This window comes from Rhinolophus sinicus, chromosome 16 (genome assembly GCF_057876585.1).
Source record: "Rhinolophus sinicus isolate RSI-liver-muscle chromosome 16, RSI-T2T, whole genome shotgun sequence".
Lineage (NCBI taxonomy): Eukaryota > Metazoa > Chordata > Mammalia > Chiroptera > Rhinolophidae > Rhinolophus > Rhinolophus sinicus.
The window spans coordinates 30991256-31015885 of record NC_142516.1 but is presented as its reverse complement, the minus strand read 5'-3'; the positions used below and the strand labels follow the sequence as shown (position 1 = coordinate 31015885).

At 47.1% G+C, this 24630-nt stretch overlaps 1 protein-coding gene across 9 annotated transcripts in view; it reads right to left on the bottom strand.

Moving 5' to 3' along the window:
• PAX5 (paired box 5) overlaps positions 1–24630 on the bottom strand; it is a 188117-nt gene that overhangs the window by 125209 nt on the left and 38278 nt on the right. The gene's annotated exons all lie outside the window — the stretch shown is intronic.

Sequence of the window (24630 nt, the reverse complement as noted above, 5' to 3'; positions counted from 1 at the left end):
GATACATTGTTATATGAAAAATGAATAAGCACAGTACAGCACAGCATGTATAATTATAACCTTTTGAGTAAAAATGAAGAAAGGATTTTATATGCATTTTGTGTAAAACTTTATATCTAATACACATATTAGATATTAATATATTGTGATTATGTATTATATAATATATACTAATATATAATATACACATACAATACATTACATATAATGCATATACATATTAAAATGCATTTTATATAAAATTTTATATAAATGCATACCGGGGGTGCCAAAAAAATGTATACACATGACTTGTATTCATCTTTCGTTATCAGTATATATTGAGTATCACAATTTTAATACAGATTTTTCTTTTCTTAAAACATGTATACATTTTTTTGGCACCCTCTGTATATATATCTCCAAAGGAACTCTGGAAGGAAACATGAGAAACATTTAGAGTGGTTACCCATTCAGAGAGGTGGGAACTAAGTGGACAGAAGAGAAGGGGAGGGAGACGTTTCATAGCACGCTTATTTTGTTTTGTTTTGTTGCAGAGCTTTCAATGTATTGCCTAATCAAAAATGTAAATTACCAAGAAAGTACAGGATTGAATTCTCTATGTGTTCTGTACCGTTAGCTATTCACTCTGTAACAGTCTCTGGTGATGATGTTTACATGTCAGTGAAAATATTATGAATTATCGATATAAAAGCAAATGGGATGAAATGTCTTTTGTGAGCCTTAGGCTTGAACCATTCAAGATGAGAGAAAGCAAGGAGGGCAAAAGTGTCCAGTGAGGAAATGGCCTCAAGGTCCATCCTTCCCCAGGGCCCTCCAGGACCAACCTGCTCATGCAGGGCTGACTGGAGATATACTGCTGGAACCCAGGCCCAGAGGCACAGCCCCTGCCCTTGCCCTTGCCCCTGCCCCTGCCTCTGCCCCTGGGACATGCAGGGGCAACCAGCATGCATCAGATCTCTCACTGACAGGTGCCCTTCTCACACAAGGCTTTGCCCCACCTCCCCCTGCCCCCATCTCGCCAGCACATGGCTGACCTAGACTTCATTCATCACGTCAAAACCCCATCCATGTGAGGAATGAGGCCAAACCAAGGAGCTTGAAGCAGTGGGATACTGTGTCACTGAGATGCTGCCAAAAGTTGATGTTTCCCCAGCTGTCCTATCTGGGGGCAACTGCAACACAGGGTCTGACATTTAAACAAAGACACCAGCTTTGGGTTTTTACATGAGCATTAACCTTTCAGGGTACCCAGAGAGTCTGACAGGTCAGAGCACCCCAGCACCTTCTACAAGAAGGGCCTTCACAGGTGGCTCAGGAGCCCCCTGAGAAAATGGATCCTAGATCAATTTGGATCCAAGGGGATACCATAGGCTGGGTCCCTGTCCCTACCCACAGGGCGTCACCCTCGTCAACATCACGAGGCCCTTCTTCCATCAGGGCCCATTCCCGTGAGAACCATTCCTACTGGGCACCAAGACCAGCCAGATGTGGACGTTCACGCCTCAGTCTGTCTGCCCAGCGTGTTCTCCTATTGGTTGGCATCCACCAAATGACCCTATTATCAACATTGCTGTGTATATGTGTGCACATGTGTGCACGTATCAATGAAAATATGAAAATATGGGAACACACACACATGAAGAAAGCTCAGCTTGCTCCTCAGCTATTGCTCTGGCCAGTCCTCCTAACCACAGCCACTCCTGCCAAAGCTTGACCTTGGCCTTGGTCCCCAGTATTCCCAAGTTTTCTCTGTCAGAGACCACATCCACTCTTAAGAGACTTCCCTCTGTCCCCCAACTTCACTTATACTCCCCACTCCCCAGCCACCATCCTGCCAGCCAGGCCCCAAATTCCTAACAAAGGCTGCTTCCTGTCAGGCAGCTCCTGCAGTCTCCCACCAGGCCTGCCCTGGCCCCAGCTGAGCAGTGCCCACCTCTTCCCTCCCACTCAGGTTCCCCCATCACACATGCCCCATGCCCCAGCTCTGCCCCTCAGGTCTCTCCCTGACAGCCAGGCCATCCTCCCAGATGTCCTCACGCTCACCCCTCTCCCATGGTATTCACAGGCTGGGCTCTTTGCACAGCTCAGAGCTCTGGAAGGGTAGAGCTTTGCTTCCACTGGGGAAGCTCCGAGAGGGTAGCTCAGCTAATGGCTCCCGGGGGCAAGGTCTCTGCGTGGTCAGGAGTAGGGCCTGGCACAGGGAAGGTTCAGGGCACTTGGCCAACTCAAGTGCATGCACTGGGTCCTTGAGGCCCATCCCTGCAAGGTCACCAAACATACTCCAGCAGAGGCAGCCTCGCCAGGACCCCATGGAGTCCCAGGAAGAAGGCTTGCTGCGTCCTGCTCTGGCTTTCTGAAGGTCAGCCACAGCACCCACGGGCGAAGCCTGGGAGACTATCCAGCCTGTCTTTGTGACTCACACACTCCAAGTGGAGAACGGTGGGCTGGGAAGAGCCGCCTGTCCAGGCCTTTCCCCCGACCATGATGGCTCTTATTGCTCTCACCCCAGCCAGCACCTCCACTTGTTTTCTCTACTGAGAAGGTGGGGGAAGGCTACCCTCTCACTTTGCACAGGTGCCTGAGGTCTGTCATTTCCTTAAGAAGGTTTCAGACACTCCTACATTTATAATCAGTTATTCATTCATTTAACAAATATTGATAAAGTGTTTACTCTGTACCAGGCAATATTAACCACAAAAACAGAGGAGACAATGATGACCGAGACAAGCCCCTTTCTTCAGTGTAGAACGGGCAGTCCACTCTAGTCAAGGACTCACACAAACAGACCTATGACTACAAACTGGGATTACTGCTAAGTAGAAAAGTTGTCTAGAAATATATACATATGGCCGTTCATATGGGGGAGGCATCGAGGAAGTCTTCCAAGGGGCAGTCATGCTTGAACTGAGAATGGAGGCCAAGGGGTCAGCAGGGCAAAGAGGGTGGGAGTGGAGAGGGCATGCCACACAGGGGAGAAGCCTGTAGAAAGCCCGGAGATGAAAGGAACGGAGGGAGTGAGGGGAAGAGACCCAGGAGACTCTGGAGAGGCAGGCAGGGGTGGGGCAGCCACACAGAGAAGTGCAGAGCCAGGGGAGGGGGCTGGGGAAGCAGTCGCCCTCCACATTTCTCAGTCCCAGGAACTGAATCGCTAGTTCCTTTAGATCAGGACATGCTTTCTAAAACCTGCTCCCAAGCCTCATCTTTTGGAAAGACTAGGGACTAGCAACATGAATTTTGCATTTGTGGGCATTTGAAGGTGACGTGTGGAGTCAGCCTGTCAACCACAGGTGATTCACCATGGCCACATGAAAGGTAAATCATTCCTCACTGTTGTCAGGACAGACTCAGCCTGCAAGCATGGCTCACCTCCTCCAGGATGCCTTCCTTCATGTCCCAGCCACTTCTCCCTCTAACCACTTTCCCCCTGGACCCTTCACTCTCACACTGCACTATTAGCTACCTGTGTGTATGTCTGCTGGGGCAGGAGGGGGGGGGAGGGAACCACAGTTAATTCATCTCTATCTCCTCCACAGAAAATATTTCTGGAATAAATGAACAAATTAGTAATACCGGTGAAAACCACCTTCACTCCTCAGGTCTGATCTGCAAATATAGGAATCCCTCCATCTGACCGCATTCATTCATTCCTTTGCCCCTCAACCAATCTGTTAGCACTGTGCTAACACCAGGCATGTAGCGGTGGGCAAAAGCTGGCCCAGCCCTGGTCCCCACGGAGTTAGGTCCCGTACAAGAGGCAAACATTAATTGAAAAATAATCAGGCCACCTGAAACTAATATAAAGTAATATTGAATGTCAACTATAATTAAATATATATGTATATATTGTCACGGGATGTAAAGTACAGCATAGGGAATATAGTCAATGGTATTGTCATAGCTATGTACGGTGTCAGAGGGGTAGTAGACTTATTGGGGTTATCACTTTGTGAGCGATGTAAATGTCTAATCATTATGTTGTTTTTGTACACCTGAAACTAATAATAAAAAATTAATTGATTGGTTAAAAAAAGAAAAATAATCAGACCCATAAAGACACATGTGTCAACCCAGATAAATACTCTGAAAAAAGACACATAGTTCTCAGGCCAGGGACACAGCTGCACACAGTGAGTGCACAAACAGATTATATGCTCAGAGACAGCTACAAAAATGAATACCGGAAAATCATCCCCAGTAGGAAAGCAGGTCTGAACTTCCAGGCCTCCAGTGGAAGCTTCTGTAGCATTTCTCATCTGTGCCACAGAGATGCTGTTTGACTTCACTGGGGAATGTGGTCTTAGAGACAGGCTACAGAAATGCTCGGACCCATTTTATTTCAGGGAGAAAAATCTGAACTCGCAGTGTGAATGGTATGCTTAAATATATGGACAGACATGGGCAAAAGTACAAAGGTATACAGGGGGCATGGTATCTTTAAATCTTTTTTTTCTACTCCAAATCAAATAATATGTAATAGACCCAGTGCTGGGCTTAGTCAACCATGGCTGTCAGAATTAACATTCTGGAAGCTAGCTTCAGGGGAGCAAGGGGCAGGAAGCCCCATCTCGGGGAGCAAAGAAATGCTGGCTTTAAATTTCAGGTTAAACCAATGTTATTCACAACCTGGCTTTGAAGCTAAAAGCTTTACACAATCGGGTCTGGTCACGCAAAGAGGGAGGAAGCAAAATAGCTTCAGATTCCCATCTGTCAAGAAAAAGCTGTCTCTTGTGTGTCTTAAAAGATCATAAACCCATTGCATTTTCTTCGGAGCACAGCAGATTCAGGGGGTTTGCATTTTTCTTGGAGGGTTCTGGTTTGTTTCTTTAAAAATCATCATGTACTTTATGTCTGCAGATGCTCACTGGGAGGAAAAAAATAAAAACAAACAAGAATCTCCATAATCCCTTCTGGCATCATGGTCTTTGGGATGCAGCCCCAGCCAGAGGCCCAGGAGCCGCAGGGAAGGAGGCTGGAGCCACTGGGTGTGGGCCTCTCGCAAAGTCCATTTCTCTCCAGAGCCCAGCCAAAGCCAGAGCCCTTCCAGAGCCTCCTTCATCCTCACAGTTACTCCTGTGTATGGCAGGGCAGTGGCAGGGCCCAGTGGGAAAAGGGTTGGGAGCCAGCAGACCTGGGTTCTAGCCCCAGCTCTGCCCTTACTTGCTGTCTGAGCCCAGGCAAGCTCCTCTCCCTCTCTGGGCCTCAGTGGGTCCCACAAATAAACTAAGAAGGTTGAGTCAGTCATAACTGTTTTCTCTACCAAAACCCACCTAGATTTTGTCTACTAAATAGTGTTAAATGAGCATTAAGCTATTTTCCCATTTTGGTTGTTTTTGCAGTCTTTGTAGGGCCTCTCCCCCCTCCAATATTCATTCTACCTTTCAACGATTGTCCAAGCCTACCTTTGCCAATATTTGGTTTAGGAATGGACATGCGAAGAGACGGAGACTACTGAGGGCTTCTGGGAGGAAGTCGGAAACAGGAAGAAATCTTTTTCTTTCTTCACATTTATCCTTAATCTTTTTGAAATTGTGAAAATAAGTCCCGGATCCCACCATTACTGTTTTCATGCACTACTACATCCCGACCCTTACCCCAGGGTCCAAGATCCCCTCCAGGTCTGGCCTGCAGGGTTCCATGGTAGCTGACATCTAGCCTGTTTGCTGTTTCTTCCCTCAGGACTCTGATACCCTCCAGACCTGCCTCCCCCAGTGAAGACCGGGGACAGAACCAGGTCTTAGTTGGCCATCTGCGACAGCAGTCTAGAGCTAGGGTGGTTGGGAAGATTGAATTGGTGCAAACTGGGACATTTCCAGCATGGGTCAAGTGAGCCAGGGAGTTTGGGCAGCTTTAAAGCAATCTATAAAGCAGAGACCAACCAAATTCAGACCAGGCTAATTTTCAGCTTGAGGACATTGTTTCCACTGAAGCTTGCCGAGGGCAATAGTGGCTCCAGAATTTCTCCACAGGAGGGACTAGGCATGACTATAGGTTATAAAAGGAGGGAGACAGGGTATTTGTTTGAGGGCTACATTAGCAAAATGCCCCGCACATAACTGATAGAGCATGATCTGTCCCTATCGAAGAATGAAAGGGGACTGACTAAGGTGATGGGGACGCAGGCTCCTCCAAGCACCCCTCACCTCCCCCTTGAGGGAGCACTGCTCAGTGCTGACACGGAGCCAAGTTATTTTTTCATCCTTAAATTCCATTGAGCCTCAGAACATTTGTCTGAGACATGTATTCTTATCCCATTTTATAGATGAGAAAACTGAGGCTCAGAGAGGTGGAGTAACTGTGCCTCAGCTGGGATTTGTACCTAGGTCTCTTGTCTGAAGATCCAGTGCTCTCTCCACTTCTCTTTACTCTCCAGGTCAGTTACTAAGACCAAAGCCCTGTGTTTCCTCATCTGTAAACTGGAAACAATGGTATGTGAGACAATCCCTAAGGCTTTTGTGAGGATTAAATGAGATGATCCCTTCAAGGCGCCTAGTAGGGTGCCCGGCAAGAAGGTCGTGTCCAAACAAAGTCAGCTGCTGTCATAACATTTCCATCGGGGAAAACCCTCCCAAAGCTTCCCCAGGACCACGCCCCAGCCTTACGGACCTCCATGATTGGCCCTTCCAATCAGGGCTACCCCTCCAGCCACTCCACAGTGCCACCCCAGCAGGTTAGTCCTCATTCCTCAAGAGTCCCTTCATGTCACTCCCCAATACCATCATTCACTCTGTTCCCTCTTCTGGTTCACCCTTCACCCCTGCCCATAAGGCTCAGACTAAATGCCACCTCCTCTCTGAAGCCTGCCTCCAAGTTCAAAGGCTGAATTAGTTGCCCTGTCTCCCAGGTTTCCTCTGCAAGCAGCACAGGTCACCACTGTGGTCTGCATTTTACTCCTCACAACCCATCCTATGAGGTTGGTCCTCTTGGAATCCCCACTTTGTAGCTGAAGAGACTGGCTGAGGTAATAAGTAGCTTGTTCAAGGTCACAGCTAACACTGGCAGAGCACTTGAAGACTTCTTAAGGTGCCTTAGAGTGAAGCTAAGCACTGTGATAGATGGGGTACACACAGCACACTAGGGAATTCTGGCACCCCCAATTCAGACAGGCCCAGATTCCAATCCTTACTCTGTCTCGTACAAGCCTATGACATTTGAGAACTTCCTTAACCTCTGTAATCCTCCATTTTTTCATCTATAAAATGGCACAGCAATGATACCTGTGGTTGATGAAAGAATTGAATGAGGATACATGTAAAATGCTTAGTACCTGGCACATAATAAGTCTCAATAAACATGTGCTGTTTCTAAGACTATTATTTCTTTCATTCCCTGCTAGAGTATAAACTCTTTGAGGACAGAACCCACGTCTGATTCATCTCCAACGCAGGAATGCTAATCAGTGTTTGTTGACTGAATGAGTGACCTCGGAAGACTTGAGGGGTTGCAGGCCTGAATGTCTCAAGGGAGCGTCACAGTGGGATGGTCTCTGGCATCATTAGAGAACTCGGTAAAAAAGCTTAGAAGGCGATCTCCATTATATCAGTGATCCCAGAGGAGGAAACGCCTAAGGGTTTACATTCTGCCTACTTCTAAGAAAGATTTGAGGCTGTTTGTAAAATTTTAAACAAGAGGCTGATAAACTACAAAAACTCAATTGAGCTCTAAGCTTCTTGGCAACACACACCTAACGGGAAGCATAGCAAGTCCCATTGTTGCTGAGTTCAACAACAACCACCACAAAATGCCATTAATTCTTTTACTCAAAATAATTCACAGAGCTTCTATGCTCTGCATGGTGGTGTTTGGATGCATAGGGTGACTAGAAATGACTGACAACAGGGAGGGGGCATGGAGGAGGGACCATCCAAGCCAGGTCTGAGATAAGGGGAGGGGACAAGGCGCTGAGCTAAGGGGACGGATTCCAGGCACAGACAACAAGAGTCAGTCAGTAACATTTCCAAAGCATCTACTATGAGCCCGGCCCAGTGCTGGGGCCCGGGGTGGTAAGGCTGGGAATGTCCCATGGCAGCCCAGAGCCAAAATCAATGTTCCGGCTGATTATATAAATCCCGTCCTAAACTGGGGCCGCAGACTGAGAAAAATCAAAGTGGCATGGAGGAAAATTCCACTGGAACTACCATTATTCAGCTATTAGTTTCACTCAATCTTTCTTCTCGGAGAAGGAAAACGCGAAATTGTAAAATTGCCAAATACGTTCAGGTTCGACCAGAGTGAATCTGATTGTGCCGTGTTACCCAATGAGTCATAGGCTGTCAGGGAGGGAAAAGACCCTAGGGATCGATGACTGCACACTCAGGGATAGCAAAGGGATTTGTCCAGGGCCAGAAGGCAGGTCTGAGGCAAGGTAGGTCTAGGAAAACACGAAGCCCCGATTTCTGTTCCAAGTCTCCTGGGTCCCTTCATTCCTGAGCAACATACACCGAACTCCAGCTGGTGTCTGGCCCTGGGCTTGGCACCTGAGCTACAGCGGGGCTCAAGTTCTAGCCCCTGCCACCAAGTGGAGGACGTAGACAAATGAATACAAAAGTCCAATGTAGTAAGATAAGTGCTGGGAACCTGAAAAGCAGAGACAACCCCAGGAGCCAAACGGTAGTAGCCAACACTTATCTGTGCTTCCTCTGTGCCAGGCACTATTCTATTCTCATCTACTTAATCCTCACAACAGCCTAATGATGTCAAGTCTGTTATTGCCCCCTCCAATTTTGCAGGTACAGAGACGGAGGCACAGGGAGGTTAAATGACTTGAGCAGGGTCACACAGCTATGAGATGGAGGAGGTGGGATCCGAACCTAAGCAGTCTGGCTCCTGATTCTGCTCCTAACCCTACACTAAACCACTCCACTTAATCCAGACTGGGGTCAGGGGTGATCCAGAAAGGCATCCTGGAAAAGATGAAGCCTGAATCTTAAGGATGAGCAGAACAAAATTAGTCAAAGGAGGGGGCAGGGAAGAGGAAGTGCGTTCCAACCACAGGACTAGCATATGTGAAGGCCTGGAGGCACCAGACAGCATGGTACATGGGGAAGGGCTGCATCATTCTATCGGGTTAGAATGTAGGAACTGGGGGAGGGCAGGGCAGCAATGCGTGCAAGGCTTTTTCCTCTCTGTAGATGCTTAGCACCTTTATCCATTATCCAGACCCTAATATACACTCTGATATACAAACAGTGCAAGGCATTATTGAAGCTCTCATGGTGTTGGTATGAAGAGATGGGATTTCTTTGTGCTTAAATGAATCAAGATGACCTCCCAGAATAGGCAGGAAGAAAGTCGTACCTTGCGCATTGCCACAGGACAAGTCTGTTCTCTCTAATCCACACTGTCCAAGTCCATTACCTCATACAGTCGTACCTAATTACTCTACCTTGCAGAGAGATATGCACACTAATTAGGAAGGATGTTAACCACCATAGTGAAAATATTCCGAAGCAAATTAAATATTACTAGGAGCAAAAGGGTGATTTGTTTCTGTGAATCGTGCTTTTAAATGAGATCAAAAAATGCTAAAGGCTTCATTTTAATTACACCTGGAAGGACTTATCGTGCATGCATCCCTTCTTAGGCTTTCATGCACACATGGAGGAGTCTGTCCCCCATCCCCCACTGTGCAGAAATAAATAAATAAAAGGGTTTAAAAATCATATTTACTCTGATATCTTTGCATTACCCCTATTTGAGTTTTTAAATTACTCTTTATTTTTTTCCAAGGACAATATAACTAAAAAAAAAAAGGTTCATATTTTGAAGTGTATCTATCTGATCATTGCACAAATGTTTTCAGAAGAAATCACTATATTTCTCCAAGATGGGTATGGGTTTTGTCATAGATCAAAGTGAGAGGGAGGAAAAAAAGATAAATCATCAGAGATCCAAAAATACTTTTCATTTGGAGAAGATATCAAGCCATTTCGATGGGGCTGATGGACTCCCAGTTCTGTCTCCATTACCCAAGGCAGGCAGCCCCAGCCAGGAGCCAGCCACCAAGATTATATTCCCCATAAGATGGTCCCCGATATATATATATATATATGATCTTCAACCTCTATTGATTGACCAATTTCACAAGCAAAGACTGGTGAAATGAAGCTGAAATGAACATCATGCTTTAACTCATTGAACCTATCAGGCCTGAGTTAATCTCACTGTCCACTGTCTCTGATAGAATTCAATTGATCAATCATGTTTCGGTGATAGTACCATTTCACTGGCTTATTGCTTCTTCATTTCAGAGCTTGACCTGTTAGATATACTCGGACTGGCTCGACTCCTCTTGGATACACAGAGATCAGCCTCTGTCTGCCAACGTGTGTCATCTCCTGTCCCACTTGAAAAGAACTGGAGAGGCTTTTTTGTGTATCTGCGGTGTGTTTTTCCACCAAACACACACATCAATGGTGAATTCATGATGGCCTGGAATTGAGCCACCACAAATTACAAGAAGGGCTCTTCATTCTGCATGGAGGCATCATCATTCCCTTTTACATAGTTAAATTGACTTGTTTGGGCTCTGTACTCAGTAGGGACATATTCTTGTATTATACTGGCAAGTATGTGTGCCTAGACAGGGTAAGGTACATGTGAAAATAATAGCAACAACACACTTGTCTCATTAGGGAGACCACCTCAGGGATGATGTAGATGCCTGATCACTGCACTGTATACCTGAAGCTGAAGCTGAACAATAATGAATGTCAACTGCAAGTTTGTATATATATGTGTGTGTGTGTGTGTGTATATGTATGTACTTACAAGAAGCGGAGTACAGCATTAAGAATAGAGACAGTTGAAATGTAATGGCTCTGTGTGATGTCAGAGGGATAGTGGATGGGGGGAGGGGGATTCCCACAGTGTGAGGGATATAAAAGATAAACGTCTAAGTATTGCTTTGTCTTGTGCACCTGAAACTAATAAAAAAAAATGCACACACACACAAAAATAATAACAGCAATAACAACACTAATAATTGCCACTCAAGTATATACCGGGGATGCCAAAAAAATGTATACACATGACTTGTATTCATTTTTTGTTATCGGTACATGTTGAATATTACAATTTTAATACAGTGTTTTCCTTTCTTAAAATGTGTATACATTGTCTTGGCAACCTCTATACTCATGCTGACTTTTCACATTCATCAGTTAATCTGATTCTCATGACAACCTTAGCAGGTACGCAAGCAATTATCATTCCCATTTAACAGATGAGAAAATGAGCTCAGAGAGGGGGAAGTGACTTGCTCAAGGTCACACAGCAGCGTTATCAGGGTAGGAGAGATGGAGAGTCCTGGTGTCTCAGCTCCTGAGTGTCTCTTATTCCGCTGAGGCCAACCTCCAGGCAATTTCAGAATTTCAGAGCCATTCTGGGCACAGCATTCTGTCCCCGACTACTGGAGGAAAGGAACATCTTCAACATTCAATTCAGAGAATTTTAGAGCTTAGGATGGATTCTAAGATCTCCTGCAGCTTCTTGTACAGTTTAGACACTGAGACCCAAAGGGCAATAAACAGTTGTCCAAAGTCACCAGGACACTCAGCAGCTGAACCAGGACTCGAACCTAGATCCCAGGCTCAGGACTATTTGTTCTGTCTCTCAACACCTCCCCTAAGTTATGCCAAGCCACTGAGCTCCCATCAATAGAGAGAACTTCATTCTCCACTGTCAACATGGCCCAATGCACTGTTATGGTTCCTTTGTGGCATTTAATTTAATTTCCCCAACTGCAAGCCAAGACGCTGTGCTTTGGGAAATCAGGGGATGGGTCTTGGCCCCGGCTGTCTGCCTGGGGGAGGTGACTCTTGAGCCACAAGGCTGAGCTCAGCATGCGGGTCTCTGGAGGAAGCCAAGGCAATGACAGTTTGCAAATAAGCCTTGCATCTGCTCAAGAGCTGGCAGTCTGCAAATACACTAATGGACTTTCCTCTGCCCATGGGGAACTGGGGAGAAGCAATAAATAAAACAGGCGCCTCTGGGGGGAGCCATTGCTGAGGCCAGAGACTGGGCTGAGATCAGAGGCTTGCTGAGGGTGTGGGGGTGGGCTTCTGGGCCTCCCACTGCAGCATGGTGCCTTCCTTACCCCCAAAATGACAGTCCACCTTCCAGTTACCCCAATCTCCACATCCCAGACTCCCCAATCTGTGTTCGAACCAGTAGGCCCTTGTCTGGTCATACTGATACATTTACAATTCACTCCAGACACGGAAGGGACATGGGGTGGAGAGGCTCATATGGTCTGATCTGGCCACAGTGTAGAGACCCCGCTGGAGGGAGATGAGACAGAGGCCACTGGGCCAGATGGACACACCTCGCCCAGGAGAAAGTGGGTGATGGGAATGGCTACCCAGGTTTAGGAGATGATTAGGAGGGAAATTCTGCAGTTAGTGACTCATCGGCAGCAGGGGACAGAATGTGCCTCTGAAGTTCCCTATTAGACGTTCTGGGCTGCCATCCACTGGTGCCCCATCTCACTCTGAGCAAAATCCACAGTGGATCATGGCTCACAAGGCCCTACTGTACCTGGGTACCCTGCCCTTCAACCCCATCTTCCTGACCTCTCTCCTCCCACTTATTCTGCTCCAGTCCCAGTGGCCTCCTTGCTGTCCCTCAACCATGCCAAGTACATCCCTGCCTCAGGCCTTTGCATGTACTATTTCTTCTCTCTGGAACATTCCTCCCAGATATCTGTTTGGTTCACTCCTCCCTCCCTTAGAGTCTCTGCTCAAATGTCATCTCATCGTATGACCACCCTCCACAAACTAGCACTTCCCCTACTTCTACCCCTGTTGCATTCTCTATCTCTTTACGTACCTTTGTTATCCTCCAGAGCACTCAACCTGCTGTTTATTTTCCTTATTTATTTATTCTCTCTGCCCTCATTAGAATGTCACTCATGAGGGCAGAGTTTTGTCTGTCTTTACTGTGTCCCCAGCACCTAGAACAACGCCTGGCACATAGCCAACACACAATAAATACTCATGGATTTATTAATAAATAGACTGGATTAAAGTGGATATCTCATTCAAAGTGTAAAAAACAAAAGAAAAATAAATAAATAAAACCAGGTACAAAGGAGACAGCCACCACTTGGTGACTTCCTCTTGGGAAACAGTGGTCACTCCCTCCCTGGGGGCATCTGATGCTCCCGTCCATGCCTGGCCTGGGGCTTAGGAGACAGGACTCCCTAAGGGAAAAAAAAGGGGGGGGGGGTGCCAGGCCTTGCCTATCATTGAGGCAACAGTGCCCAACACTGAGTCAGGAGCCAGTAAATGAATGAATGACTCCCGGGTTGGGGGGGAGACCCAGCCTTGGAAGTATTTAAATGACAGAGATGGTAGCACACTGGATGCCAGCTCTGGCTCTGCTACTTGTCAGCTGTGTGACTTTACTCAGCACATCTTATCTGTGCAATGGGGTCAATAAATCCTGCCAAGCCTGGAGTACTGGGTCAGAGCAAGCCAGCCAGTGGACCCCAACCAAACGAGATAGTACTTTCTGCATAGCAAGCATCTCGTGTCCACTGATGAGAAAAGGAAAAGGGAAAACATTTGCTTAATTAAAAAGGACAAGATGTGTACAGAGAGGAGCAACCGGCTAAGCGGCATCCCTAGGTTCAAGCATTCATTCATCTTTTGCTGGGCCTCTGACCCCAAGCCTAGCGCTGTAAGAGAACCTTGTCTCAGCTCTCAGGGTGCCTATTCTGTCAGGGAGACAAGGCCTGGAGATGGAATTATGATTCAAGCATGGAAAAGTACCTAAGGGAGCCCCAAAGAGCAGGCAATGGGGGCTCAGAGACAGATAGAACTTATCTGCTGTTGGGTGTGGGGAGAGAGGGGTCAGGGAAGAAGATGTCCTGGAAGAAAGAGGTGGTATTTGAACCAGAATTTGGATATGAGGAAGGAGGCAGAGGCTATCCTGACAGAGATAAGATGTGAGTGGGACTGTGCTCACCGCGTGAGGCCCCTTGGGAGCTTGGCACCAATGGACTAGAGTCAGGTAGCTGTCATAGCCCTAGATACAAATCAGGCCATGCTTCTCTGTCTGCCCAGAACCAGGTCTTGCACACAACAGGTACACACAATATGCAGATTTTGCTTTTTAACCAAGTCACAGAACTTCCCAAAGGGAAAAAACCTCAAAGGGAAACTCATTTGCTCCCACAGATCTCAACAAGGGTGGTCAGATCAGAGGAGAATTTGGAAATCTGTTTTATTGTTATTGGGAGGAGTTACGGGCTTTAGTGGGCGGAGCCAGGGGGTGCTACCCAGCCTTGCCCTGTACAGTGAAGGATCCCCTGCATCCCACACATCTTTGGAATGACGCTTCATACATTCAGGTTGTTGAAAACTCTTTATAAATATTTGAGCTATGAACCCAACTCTGTTTTACTTATACACACAAACTCGGTGTTTCAACTTAGAATGACTTTTCCAGGAATATAACCATCACATAAATTGAAAGAAGATGATGTTTTGCTTTGGTTGGAATTTTATCAAGACATGTTCACAATTTCAGAAAATCAGTTTGCTGGTGGCATGCCACCAGAGGTATTTGTATTGCCAAAAAACACAGCTGTCCACATTTGTAGCTGCTGTATTCACGGTGATTCTACGCATAAGTGCAAGCACCGGACTATTTTATTGTGTCTTCTGGTGTAGTCATGCCTGAGCATTTACATAATGAAGTACATCATTTTATTATGATTTTATTTTTCTTTCCCCTTTTGTTACAATTGGAGCATTGTATTGACCTTTTAAATTATGTATGTGGGTAGGTTATATTTTCTCTAAATTTCACTTCAGGATAGCAAAGGAAGCACTACAAAGGATTTGTTTTAAAGAAGGGACATTAAGTTGACAGGGTTTAAAACCACTGTGTATGATTTCCAAAGCCCCTCCAGTTCTGCCAGTTAGGACTACCCGTGGGAGACACTATCTTCCTAACCTGTCTTCCTGAAAAAGGGATATCGCCCGGGATAGAAAGAGTTCTCCAGACCCATTTTAAGGGACAGGAAGACAGGTGCCACAAATGGCTCTAAAATAAATGTACTTCCTCAGCTATGAATAGTAAGAGCTTGTTTCTACAAGACGGCATCTGGATTCTCCCTACCCTTTGCAGAAACCCATTTCCCAAAAGCAGCAATCCAGCCAGGACGGAGCCAGGAAGGGACCCAAGTTCCACAGCAGCTTCTCTTTCTGCCAAAGCCTTCTCTCAGCCATTTCAGCTTGAAGAGCAAAAAGCCAGTGGGAGAAAAGACACCTTGAAAAATCAGTGTTTCTGCTGTCCTGCAGACATGCAGATTGGGTTTTGGAGCTCATGAGCTGGGGAGGTGGGACGAAGATTGCAGCAAGGTGGAAGAGAGGGAAGGGAGTGGAGGGGGTCTATGTGTTACCTCTGCCATTAGCAGAATAAACACATACATCTATTTACTGTGCTTCACTTTTATTGTGCTCTGCAGATACTGCATTTTTTACAAATTGAAGATAAGACCCTCCACCAGCAAAAAGATTATGACTTGCTGAAGGCTCAGATGACAGTTAGCATTTTCAGCAACAAAGTATTTTTTAATTAAGTATGTACACTTTTTAGACATAATGCTGTTACACACTCAATAGACTACAGTAGAGTGTAAATATAACTTTCATATGCCCTGGGAGTCCAAAACATTCATGTGACTCGCTTTATTGCGACATTTGCTTTACTGCGACATTTGCTTTATTGCGACATTTGCTTTATTGCGGTGGTCTGGAACCAAACCAGCAGTATTTCTGACTTCCACTTGCAGTTCAGGGCACAGGCTCTAAAACTAGACTGCTTGGGTTGAAATCCCAGCCCTGCAACTTACTAGCTGTGTGACCCTGGACTGGTTATTGAACTTCTCATCTTTTCCATCTGCAAAATGGAAATAGTGATAGTACCTACACTTCTTCAGGCTGCTCTGAGCACAGTGCCTGTCACACAGTGAATGCTTCAGTCTCACTGCCAGCCTCATAAAGCTGAGAAAAGAGAGCACCCCCCCCACCCCTCCATGCCACCATCCCACCACCCCACCCTCACCACTGGTCTTGCTGCAAGACCTGGGAGCACCGGACTGGGAGCAGAGACCCGGGTCCTGGCTCCATCTGCCCTGTAGACCACTCACACTCAACTGGCCCTCAGAGATCATCAATTCCAACTCCCCCATTTTACAGATGGGGATCCTGAGGCCCAGAGAGGGGAAGGAGATGGACAGAGCTCACACAGCAAACATGTGCGATTCCCAGCCTAGATTCCTTTCCACAGCATCATGCTGCCTCTTAAACATTCTAAGCATGACTTTGTACATCTGTGAATGGGGGTGATTGTCACACGGTGGCACCAGGGATCACTGAATTCAATGACAGAGAGAAAAGCTCTAGCAAGCCCTTATTAAGCCTTTACAAACTCAAGAAATTTCAGCCATTAATCAGCACACAGTAGGTGCCTGACGTGTATTTATCACAAGCATTACATTATCATTTCTCACTAGCCAGTAAGTTCCCCACAGGCAGGGCCTGTTATATCAGAGTACCTGATGTGGTTGGGTCTTAGGAAATATTTGTTGAGCTAATGAATTCATGAACGAATGATAGCATGCTTGAAAATAGAATTGAAAAAGGGGGGGAAAAGGAACTCTGGTGTCTGTAACCAGAAGGAAAGCAAGAAATTGCAAAGAGGAAAAAAGTCCACTCCTTTACCCACTCCTTCCACATCTGTGACCTGTGCCAGGCCCCATGCTAGGCTCTAAGGGAGCCAATGGGATGAATCAGAGGTGGCCCCTGCCTTGGAACTCATGGTCTGATGAAAGAGTCAGTAAAAGGCTGCCAACAGCCATTAGACTGACAGCCTTCTCTGTGGGAGAAATGAGGGCTTCCTGTGGGAGATGTCATGCCAAAAAGCATGGGAACGCACACAGGATAGAGATGTAAGGCCATCTCTCCAGAGTAGAGGGCACAGAGACAATGCTAACACATTTGGTGGGCTTAAATCCAGCCCTGATTTTGTCAAGCCATAGAACGCAAAGCCGGGATGTCTTTGTGCCTCTCTACTTTTCCACTGATGCAACTGACAAAAAGTTGATATCAGGGCATCACTCTGCAAGGCCAAAGGGGCGCCTGCCTCTGCCTCCTCCCCGCACCTTACCAGGTCCGGGGGCAGAGAGAAGATGAGGCTGCAAGGACACCCAGGAGAACTAGGCAGTCCAACAGGCAAGCAAGGAGTTTAGGAGCTTCCATTCCAATTCTGCTCTGTGGTCCAAGGCAAGAGCGGTGTGCACTGTCCACCCCAGCACCTCGCTCCAATGTGGCCTGGCCGCAGGCCTGTCCTCCGTGGCCTTGAGGGCGCACAGCGTCCCTCGACTTCCCGACCCTGGGCGGGCCGGTCCCCCGCCTCAAGCACCCCTCGCCTTGGCGCGCATCATCGGCTCCGCTGCCCAGCTCCCGGCTGCCTCCGAGCTCCCCGGGGCCAGGAAAGCTGGCATCCGTTGTTACCATAACAAACTCAATTGTTCTCAGCAGGGCTCCGGCAAATAAAGTCATTCATTACGGGCCTCTCTCCGCCGCCGTGGGCTGCACTGCAATCAGCGGGCCGCCGGCTGCCCCCTCGCGGGCCAAGACACGCGCCCGCGCCATTACCTGCCGGCGCCGCGGCCGCCACGCTGTGCCCCGCGGCCCAGCCGAGTCGCGCTGGCGGGGGTAGCGCCGGCCCGCTATTAGTTTTATCTCGGAACGTCAATTGACTTATACTGATTGGCTTCCTGCCGCCAAATGTCAATTAAATTGCAAATGTTTGGCAGAGGCCGGGCGGGAGGGCCGCCTCCTTTCCGAGGGCGCCGCGCGCTCCCTTCTTTTTGCGCCGTGTTCTGACGCGGTCGAATTTATTTCTCCTTCCACAGGAAAATCCTGATGCCCTCCTGGAAGGCGTTCGCCCTCCTTTCTAGGCCAAAGGGGCGCCTCGGAGAGCAGGGCCAACAAAGAGGTTCTGGCCTTTCCCCAGGGCCCTTGGCCTTTTGGAGGGGCTTTATTTGCAAGGTGGCACTGAGGGATCCCTGGAAATTCCTCAAAGATCTTGGCGTACAAATCCTGGTGCGATCTTGGGCAAATCTCTTTTCACTCTGCTCAGACCTGGCTTTCTTCACAGGCCCAGGGGGTCTGAAGGAGATGGCAGCTGGGGTCCTAGGTCTGGGTGTGCAGAAGGAACACGGTCTGGCAGGACTCTGCCCAGTCATTTACGGGCACAGTCTGTTCTGCTCAGCAACTCTCTGACGTAGATACTATTATTATCTTTCTTTTGCAGGCAAGAGAATTGAGGCACAGGTTAGAGAATTTTCCTGAGATCTCCCAGCCAAGGAGTGACTCACTGGGTCTCAGACTGGGCAACCAGACTTCAGAATCCTCTGGCTTAATTATTGTGCACGGTGAAGAAATAAGAAAGGAAAAGGGGACAAAGCACTAACCTAGACCTGGGCACCTGCCACTGCCAAGAACTGTGCCAGGTGTTTTACATCCATTATGGAATTCTCACAATAACTGTATGACATAAGAATTATAGTCCCAATTTTACAGATGGGAAAACTGACCCTTGGAGTTGTTAAGGAATTTGTCCAAGGTCACAGAGCAGGCATGTGAAATGAACTACAAGGATACTCTCATACCTCCATAGAGCTTTACAGTTTACAAAGTACTTTCTCACGCATTGCTTCTCACTGAATTTGCACAAGACTTTGAGGAAGGTATTCTGCTCCCTCTTTTGCCAATAAGAAAACTGAGGCCCAGAATGCATTGGCCAAGATCACCAGCATAGGAGTTCAAAGCCACCACTCAAACCCAGGGTCCTGTGACTCCAAGTCCAGTGCTCCAAGCCCTACATCAAAGAGGCCTTGAGACAAGGATGTCTCAGGCACAGGTTCTGCTGTTGCCCCCTCCCCATTCTGTGAGGAGCTAAGAGGGGGAAACAAGTCATAACTGGAATCAAGCCAGAAAATGCTTAGGGTCATGAGGAAGAGTAGGAAAGTGTGCTCCCGGAAATGAAGGCATTTGCTGGGGGGACCATACCTTAGGCCCCAAAGAAATTTTGTTGTTTTTTTCTCCACTGTCTCCTATAAACCTTCCACTTAGCTGCTTCTGTCTGCCTCTTTAAGGCTATGTCTTGGGAGAGACGTATGCTGGTTCTTAACTGATAAAATGTGCCAGCGTTTAAAAGATACAAACCTGATTGATCGTCCTTTTCAGAAAAGAGATGTTAGCGGAACAAAAGTACCATTCAAAAGTGCTGGATGGCGTTTGTGTCTCAGACAGAAAGGAAACGAAGAGAGAGAAGGTGGAGGAGGCAGGAGGGAGGCTCAGGAGCTGGAAGGGTTGCATGGGCTCACGGCATCCCAATCAAGAGGGCAGGAACCTGACTGATCACACAGCAAGATAGAGGCTGAGCTGAGGCCAGGAACCCAGGCCTTGCCGCCCCGTGTCTGGCTTGTCCTGCCTCTGCAAGCTGTCATCATCTACAACTTAAATTAGTAGCTTCTGAACCATGGAGATAAAATTCTGCTAGTATAAATTCTATTGGGTATGTCTTTTCCTTCTGACCCTAGCAGGAATAATCCTGTCATTAGACCTAGCAATATAAATAAAATAATCATGTAAAAAGAGGGAATGAGAAAACAAAAGAGCTAGGAATTTGGGAAGTTCTTAACAAGATCATCCTGAGGAATATGGACCCAGGGTAACAACTCTTTTCTGATGATAGAAATAATAATAACTGATATTTTTAAAACTTGCCATGTGCCAGTCCTAATCAAAATATTATAGGCAATATTTTTAATTACCAGGAAAAGCAGGAATTGTCCCCTTTTGACAGATGAGGAAACTGAAGCTCAAAGAAGTGAAGGGCCTTGTCAAAGCTCACACAGCTGGTCACCGGGAGGGCTGGGCATGAACCACTCGCTGCCCTAACCTGCTCTGGTTTAAAGCCCACATGTGATCAGCAGCTGCACTTGAAGGTAACCAACCTGAAGGTGTGACAGGAAAGTGTGCACTGTTGGGGGCAGCCTCAGAAATGGGGTACCTGAATAATAAAATTGGCTCTGAACCAAGGTCCCCCTCGGCTCAGCCTGGCAGGGTGATGGGGACCCGGCAAAACTAGGGAGAAAAAAAAAAGTGGAATTGAAATTCCATGTTGGAGAGAGGTAAGGACATTCCCATTGATGTCATCTTGTTGTGGCACTCTGTGAGAGGCAGACCAAGGTGGCAGGTGAGGCTCCTCCGGAGCCAGCCACCCCAGGGGCCAGTCCCAACACTGCCCCGGTGGAGCTCTGAAACCTTGGGCAATTTCCTTGATCTCTCTGAACCTCTATAAAATGGGGATAATAAGCATATTCACCTGGTACAGTAGTGGTGAGTATCAACTGTGTTAATAATTTAAAATATGTACAGTAAACACTCAATAACTGCTAGCCATTATAGCTGCAGTTCCTATTTGGGGCCGTGACCTATGTACACTTGGAATATATGCTCAGATAAGGCAGGCTGCAGGCCCCAGCATCCATACCTGTGCAAGTGTATGTGTGTTTATGTGTATGTGTAGACCACAGGAGAGCTCCCTACCCCTCTAGAATGGTCGTCACAAGATCTATGGGACCAGACAGTGTCAGCTGGAGGATGGAGGCTGTAGGGTCAGGCAGGAGTGGGAGGATGTTTGATGTGCAAGGCTCTGGGCTCTACTCAGCAGCCTGCACCCACCAGATGGGCTCCAGGCTTCCATGACATCCAAGTCCTATTCAGTACATATTTGTTACCATGAATCAGGCCCTGTGCCGGGCACTAGGTGACAATCGTGACCACTACAGAGACTGTTTCCACCCTCATGGGACTCATGGTCTCACAGGGAAGACAGAGAAGTGACAAATGTGATATTTTTGTCAACAAGAAGATTCTGTGTGCTGCCGGTGGGGTCAGCAGAGCTAACAGTTAGGAGTGAGCAGCAAGGAGGACTTTACTTAGGAAGTGACATGTACGCTGGCTCCTGCAGTTTGGGCATGTCAGCTGGGTAAATGGTGGATGGGGGAGGGCAGTTTTCCAGGCAGTGGGAACAGTATCATAATAAAAGGCACGCTTTATTGAGCACATATCATGCATCGGGTCAATCTGAGCCATTCACATGCATTACCTCATTCAGTCCACGTTAACAACCCAATCATAGGCACAAATGGTGCTCTCATTTTACATACAGGGAAACTGAGGCTCAGAGAAGTCAAATAACTTGCCCAAAGTCACACGAGTAGGCATGGGTGGACTCAGCACCAGAACCCCAGTTATCTGACCCTACAGGCTTCAGGCAGGAAAGAACAAGTGCTGCTCAAGGCATGGGAAGAGGTTTGGTATGGCTGGAGTGAGCATGAAAAGAGGAGGGTGGAGAGAGACTCAGCTCTTGAGACAGGCAGGGGCCTGATCATGGAAGGCCTTGCAGCCTTGTTAAAAAGTTTGGCTGGCTTCTGAGAACAACAGGCAGATATGAAGGGTGAAAACCCTTCAGGCAAGTCACTGATCAGAACTATATTTCAGAAGTCCTGCTGGGACTGCCCTGTGGAAGGCAGGCTGTTTGGAGAAGTCGGGGACATTGGAGATAGGGACTCGCTAGGAGACCACAGCAATAGACCACAAACTAGAGGAGAGAATGCTTGGACCAAGGCAGTAGCAGTGGGGACAGAGAGAAATGAACAGATTCAAAAGATACTAGGGCAGAGATGCAGTGACCTGGAGCAAACACCTGCCATAAGCCCTTTTGTTGTGGCCACAGACCGAGGCACAAACTTTCTGAGCTGTGAGGATGGTGAAACGCCTGCTTCTCACTCAAATTCCAGGGAAAAGAATAAATAGTGATCCCTCCCTCTCCCACAGCACCAGAAAAGATTTCAAAGCATTTTCCCACCTGCCATTTTATATAAAAGCCTGTGAGGGAGATGTTACTGTATAATCCCCACAGATGAGAAGTTAGCTGCCCAAGGTCAAACAGGTGACCGAAGAAGATCCTGAATCTAACTCCAACTCCAGGGCTCTCTCTCCCTGACACACCACAGAATGTTAGAGCCCAAAGACCCTTAAAATCATCTTTCAAATCTCCACATTTTAACATGAGAAAAACAAGGCAGAGAGAAGTGACTTGCCCAGGGTCACACAGCAAGTAAAAGCTTAGAATAGAACCAGGGACTAGATAGACTTCCAGAAAGGTTTGTATCAAGACATCTGCACCACGGGGTGAGAAAGGGATCAAGTTGATCCCCAACCATGTTCGTCCCACCACCCCCTGCCCTGACTGAATGCTGGCAGAGAAGTTAGACTCCAGCAAATGGTCAGCCTACGTGGACCCTGCTGCCCCCCACCGAGTTAGAAGCAGTTCAAGCTCACAAGGGCCAGTACACACTGCCCTGTTACCCCTCTGGTCCCTAACCCTGGACGGCAACTAAGCTGTCTTGGGTCAATGGTGCCACCTGGTGGCTGGTGCTGGGAAGTGTCTGACCTCTTCGTCGTTTCTCATTCTGCTCCTCTCTTGTCTCTCTAGCCATGCCTTTCTCTGTTTCTTCTCATAGCTCAGTTCATCTCCCTACAAGCAACCTCTTTTCCACACATATCTTCTCTAGCACCTTTTATCCTCCCTGTCTCAATGCTTCTGTAATTACCTTAGGACATTCTCTTTCGCTCCCTCTCCTCCATTTAGTCTATTAGACTCAGGATGGACTAATGCAAATGATAAACTTACAGCTATAAAAATTAAAACTGGACATTTCAAAGTGAAATCACACACACACACACACACACACACACACACACACACACACACACACACTGTCATTCCAGGAAACCCAGAAGCCCCTATGAAATCAGAACATAAACTTCCCGTTTGTCAATGGCCTTTCAGACCTGCTTTTCCTGAAATGCCAGGAGTCAAGATAATACCAAACCTACTTATTTATTTCATTTTATTTTGTTTCATTCCTAATCAATTATCATTTGCTGGGTTTTTTCCCCACCAAAACTATGCCCAAAATGATGGGGTCTCAGGGGTCTCCAAGCTAGTGCAGAGCTAAACTGGGAAAAACAGATGTGGTTGGGTCCCAGAGGCCCACTCCCTGGGCTCTTTGGGAGCACTAGGTAGATGCTGTTGGCCCCAAAGGAAGCCTGCTGGAGGAAGATCAAATGTCAAACCCTACAGATATTCCACTGGAAATGAAAGGAAGCTCCGTAGCTGTGCATTTCTTGTGGAGCTCAAGCTTGGGAGAGGAGCAAGAAGCATTGCGTACCCCAATCTGCCAGAAGACAAGCATGGTGTGTTTTGTTACTCCCTCCCCAGGTCAAAGACCTGCCATGGCTCCCACTGCCTTCAGGAGGTAAGAATGGGAAAAACTGATGGCACTTTCTTTTGTTTTTAAACTAAAACCACTTAACTGCTCTCCCTTATCTGCATGAGTGGTAAGCGAGCAAGCTCAGCGTTTGCAGTAGCCTGAAGCAGAGGTTCTCAAGATCTCATCTAGGAACCCCTGGGGGGCCCCAAGACCCTTTCTGTGAGGTCAAAACTATTTTCATAGTTACAGCAAGATGTTATTGGTCTTCTTCACTCTCACTCTTTCACAGGTATACAGTAGAGTTTTCCAGAGGCTCTAGGATGCATGATATCACAATAGATTGGATACAGAAGCAGATAGGAGAATCCAGCTGTCTTTTATTAAGTCAGACACTAAAGAGATTTGTAAAATCATAAAGCAATGCCACTCGAAATTTTTTGGCTTGGAAAATAGAGTTCTTTTTTACTTCAAAAATATTATTTATATTACTTGTTTATTACTGTTATTTTTAATGAATTAATACATATTTAAATTTATGTCCATTTGCATTAACCCATGCAAACTATTAGGTTGGTGCAAAAGTAATTATGGTTTAAAAGGTTAAAAATAATTGCAAAAATTGCAATTACTTTTGCACCAATCTAATAAAAAGCTCCTTGGGGTCCTTTATCATTTTTAAGAGTTTAAAGAGGTCCTAAGACTTGTTTGAGAATCACTCACCTAAAATAATAGGACAAGGAGAAGCTTGGAATCTTGGTACCTGAAAGAACCTTAAGAATTCCTTGATCCCATATCATAGATGTGAAAACTGGAGGCCCAGAGAGAAGAATGGATTTTTCCCTAAGGTGACCAGCAAGTCAGCCAAAGAGTCAGGAACAGAACCCAGAGCCCCTGACTCCCTCTACCCAGGCTCCTTCCCCTGCCTCATAAGCCTCTGAAGTCCCTGAACCACAGACTCTGTGGCCAAGGATTAAACCATATTCCAAAGCTAAAGAGAAAGGAGCAAGGGAACCTCTGCCCCAGAAGGCAGCAGGGCATTTGGAGTGGGAAGAAAGCCATTCCATTCCACCTTGAGTTCTAGACTGCCCTGGTAGGGGACTGCCCACCGCGGATGAGACTCTATCCCCTCAGCTAACGCCACAACTCTTGTTCTGGATGACCTCAGAACAAATTCTCTGAACTGAGATCCTCACCCTGTATCAGCCTGCCCTTCACATCCCCCTGGGGCTCTCCGGATACAGTGCACAGCCCCATGGGAAAAG